Below are 5115 nucleotides of genomic sequence, written 5' to 3'. Positions count from 1 at the left end.
CGCATACCACGACTCAGACATTGCTTCAAATTCCGATAATGAATTATATAGCTATATGAATTATATGGCTTTTTTATCGTAGAGTGTTGTCATGAGCTTGGTATTCTTGCGATTCGGTGGAATAAAATGCGCGGGACATAGCGGCAAGTCCTTGTGTACATAATGCAGCTCTTTAGGATATTCCAAATCCACTTCTAAGATATATCCAACGGGTGAATCATCGGGAACATTGAAGATATTGAATCCATCGACATTTTCCCACTCAAATACACCAAATGGCAAGTACTGTCTCATGGCTGCTCCATATAAATTGTTGACATCTAAGTACATGAGATAGGACTCCTCTTCGTTTGGATTATAATTCCCACCCATATACCGATTGTTTGGCATGAGCATAGTGATTTGTACATTGAGCTATACCACCTCGGAGCCCTTTTTCAATTAATACGAGCGTATCAGCGTTTGTAAAAAGTTCGATTTCCACTCTGGTGCATTTTAGCATTGCATCGAATGCCAGTCCAGGTGCGGTGTAGTAGTGCAGTGGGTCGAGTTTGTAGACTGAGAAACAACTTTTTCGGAAATTCTCAAAAATGTCAGCTAAGAGGAGAACATCTGTTTTTAAGTAGAGGTCGGAATATTCACCACGTGTTGAAATATTAAATTTTTTCCAAACTTCCTGCGCATGAGCATAATCTTCCGCTGAAATTTCTTGATTGTTTAGTGTGGAATAAAAAGCAGCCCTCGATGGTAATTCTCCATCATTCAATCTATCCCAATTATCCAAATTCATATGGGCATACACCTTTACGCATGAATAAATGGAATTGCTCAGCGTTGCAATGAGCTCGTGTAATTGTCTTGTCTTCATCAGTCAAGTAGGTGGAGGCCAATTTTTCCAAGCTACAAGCCATAAATCTAAATGAATCAATAAATCTTAGGTTGACTTTTGTTTGTGGAATAGATTTCTTGAATGAAATGTACTTTTCTTTTGTTAGTGGCAGCAACTCGACAGATCCATTGAACTCCTTCACTAAATCCACAATTATAAAATGAGCATCATAACACGAAAGATTGAGAAAAATCATATTTCATGTGAATTTTTATAGTTTACATTGCATCCAACATGCGCAGCTCCACGATATTTACCTGTGAAGTGGCAATGATCTCGATGTTTAATATCTGTCAAAATAAATCCTCCATTGGTACAATTGTTCTTAGTTTATCATTCACCATCATTCCGATTTTCTTTAATTCATCCATGAACCACGCAATACCATCACTTCCACGTTTAATTGCAATGCGCAATAAATTATTATCAAAGGAACACTGCAAGTAAAAGGCGATACTGCATGGAATATGTTTTTGATGTAATCTATCATCATCACCGTCATCACTGGGTCCTAGAATACACTCGAGATCAGCGTAAATCGTGAATGGTACAGCCACCTTATATCTGTGATTTTTAAATTTCAAGATTTTCATCTCCTCTGATGGTAAGACCATTTTTTGCACTTATTGATAATGAATCAATCCTGTTTATGGCTCTCATAATTTTTTTCCGTGTGAAAATGAACAAACACCGATCACAAAGCCACATACGGTGTTCGAAACGGGAGATGTGCGGGCTCACAAGTCTTGAGAGATCTGTTATCCATGCCCAGTGGTACATTGGTTGAATATCAGCGGCAACATACACATTCGAACAAAAGAGAAGTAAATGAATTGTAGGTATGCGCGAGTTCATCTTGCTGAAGTAGAAAGGGACAATTTCGTTCTCACTGTTCACTCCATATTCAATTCCATAAACATTAATTGACAGGTCATTCATTTTCTCAAATTTTGGAATATCACTCAAGGTCATGGGGAAGCGAATATTTGCATAATTAATCAGCTTTTGCCTATGTGGAAGAGTTGCTGTGGTATAATCGAGACATGATGAAGTAGCACATCGATGCGTCTTTACTGGATAGAAAGCAGCAATAACTGACCACGAAAAACAAAATTCATCCGAATTTTTTACATTGACAATAGCTTTTTTACATTGAATATCATAGGACAAATCGAAGTTGAACAGCCACCTTTCAGTGGAACATATCGGTTCATATTGACCATCAAATTTATAATTTTACTCAATTCTGAATCACGCTCTTGGAAATCACCGATTTTCGTGAGCAATGGCTAACTCACATTGTCATCAAACCTTGTTGGCAGATCTGTAGCTGGTAAAATGATTTCATTTTTTGTATTGAAATATTTAACTTCACTAGTAATCACTTCGTCGTTTTTCAATGTAAATTTGCACGCTAAAATAGCATTTGCCATTATATTGCCATTTTTTCGCGAACACTCCTCAAATGTGCTGTTGTTTTGCATCATTGAGAAAGAAAGCTGGATCTTTATGTTGGAGATTGATTACAATGCCCGTACGAATACGACTGTGAAAAGCTGATGGCCCATCTCTCCAGCGTACACGATCTGCAAGCGCTTCTTCTTCTCTGCTATGCGATGGCACCTGCACACGACCACCTCGATGTTGTCTATTTGTGAATCCCTCTTGATAACCCTGAATTCGAGCAATCGGAGAGAGAATTTTATTTTTCTCACCAATCGATAGTTGATTTCCTCTTTTCAAAACTCGAGTATAAAATTTAATATAGTAAGCACATCGATCAATCCATTGATGAATGTCTTGAGATTGTGCATTTTGATAGGCATGTTGGAAAATTTCAATTATTCTGCTTGTTGGAGTTTCAATGAGTCATAAAGTTTCAATTGGGTCGATTCATTGTCATTTCTTCATCAATTTCTCAGGAGTATGCAGATGGTTCAGTTTCCAAAAAAAATTTGACCGTTGCATCGATTTATTAACATTTCTTCATGAATTTGTCGGAAGCTTGGTGGCGGTTAAATAGAATGTGGAACGCTATATAAACTTCCCTTCTATGATGTAAAAATGTTTGCCGTATGAAGGACCGCGATGCTCGAGAGAGATGTCCTTCCAATATATCAATAACACTGCATTACTCCTGTTTCACACCGTTAAATCTCATACGAATCTGGAAAATGAACAAATGTTATAAATTATTTTGTCAAACACTACATTTAAAATACGCAAGAAAATATTATTAAATAACACAGAAAATGTAAACCATCGCCTACCATGGGCAACATAAGCACACCTGTCAAATTATTCACTGCTACTGCAATACACGTATTATGGCTGCCCTCCACAGCGAGTGAGTGAGCGACAACTATCATGTAGTCAGCTGCGACAGCAGCTTCATCAGACAGGAGAATCTGAAAATAATTTAAATTCAAATTGAATTCAATAATACAGGACACCAATTCTACTCAATGCGAAATATAGAGAACAAACTTAATATGATGTATAAATACAAATTCAATATAGATATACCGTGCAATGTGAAATAAAATTAATAAAATAACCCGATGGCATGGAAAGAAACAAGCAGAAGAATAAAAAAGGATTAATTATGTCAAAGAGACCCGAACAGAAATTATCACCTTAGCATTGCGGTTAGAGGGTTTAAATACAATCACTACATAAACAAATAATTACGGGACCAGAAAGGAGCCCACAGAAGCACATAATTACGGGACCAAAAAGGAGCACACGAATACAAATGATGATGATTATGAACCTATTGACCTGTAGTGTGGAGGCAGGATTAAATCCGCGATAACGATAACGATCTCAAAAATATTTATTGAAACTTTGAATTCTAACGCTCTATCGGAAGTGCGTATTAAATTATAATGAATAAATATTATTTCAGGCAGTTTAAGACCTGACACCGAATCAATCACATTGCGATTATTATTTCAGGCAAGTTTAAGACTTGACACAGAACCAATTAATAAATAAATATTATTTCAGGCAAGTTAAGACCTGACACAGAAACAGAATCAGAAACAAATAAATTTTACTCAGGCATGTCTGAAACATAAACATATGCGAAAAGGAGAATTTGATAACGGCGAGTTTGGTACTTTGGCCTCAGAAAATGAATAAGAGAATGAAGAAGACAAGATATGACGTAGGGGGGGCGTAATAGAATTTGTCACCTTGGCACGGTTAGTTAATTCCACCTAATGGAAGTACGAAAAATAAAAATAAAAATACAAATACAAATACCGGGACGAGCGTAGCCTGAAAAAAAACACAATTAAAACATTAGTTTAATTAACCTGCAATGCCAGGGAGGGTTAAACCGCGACAACGAGGAAAGTGTCTCCGAAATTATATCAAATCTTTAGAATTTCCGAGTTAATCAGAAGGGAAAGAATTACTAGAATCCCCAAGATCATGTTCAACTTTAATAATAATGAATGAAAGTATAGGAAAGCATGGCAAAAAAGCAGCAAATCAATTGTAATAATTTATTTAACAAAGAATATTCAGTAAATACAATGTCGAAAATAAACCCTAAAAATGTATCGATTTTAGCAAACGACATTTCGCATGAGAGAGCATAATGTGTATAACTACAAAATACTGTCACAATAATTTTACAAAGCTTAATATTGTCCATAACAAATACTCCACAGCGAGGAAGCAATCACAGGCAATGAGTAATGTAATAAAAAGAGGACAACAGAGAATCAACTCTCTCTCACAGTTATGCTCTGCGCCTGAAACAGATTGAAGAGGTGGGGCTGTTCATCCCACCCAGGATACCAGAATCCTATTGGTTCCGCGCCCCTACCATGATGCGTGGTCTGTCCGGCGCAGTAATACGCAAAAATCATTTGCAAAATTGTAAAACGAAAAGATTATGATCATAGTTGCCCGGAGTCGGTCAAAGAATACAGTTGACGGCTAGCAGTCTATCAGTACAGCCTAAGAATATAGTTGCTCGGTGACAGTCAAAGAATACAGTCGCAAATATCAGTAATAATCACTGATCTCTATATATTAACTGGATAGCGCATCTCATATGGCCTATACCAGAGGTGGGCAACCTCAGGTAAGCTCGGAGCTGCAGCCATAAAATAATTAAGGTCCCAATTATAGGGGACTTGACGCTATTACAAGGGTTGTCATACATTTGTCGAGTGGGGGTAATATTGGGAGATGGCGCATGCGCGCTATGG

The sequence above is a fragment of the Fopius arisanus genome, unplaced genomic scaffold, assembly GCF_000806365.1.
Source record: "Fopius arisanus strain USDA-PBARC FA_bdor unplaced genomic scaffold, ASM80636v1 scaffold00224, whole genome shotgun sequence".
In the NCBI taxonomy this organism is placed as follows: Eukaryota; Metazoa; Arthropoda; class Insecta; order Hymenoptera; family Braconidae; genus Fopius; species Fopius arisanus.
Note: the sequence above shows the minus strand (reverse complement) of the source record.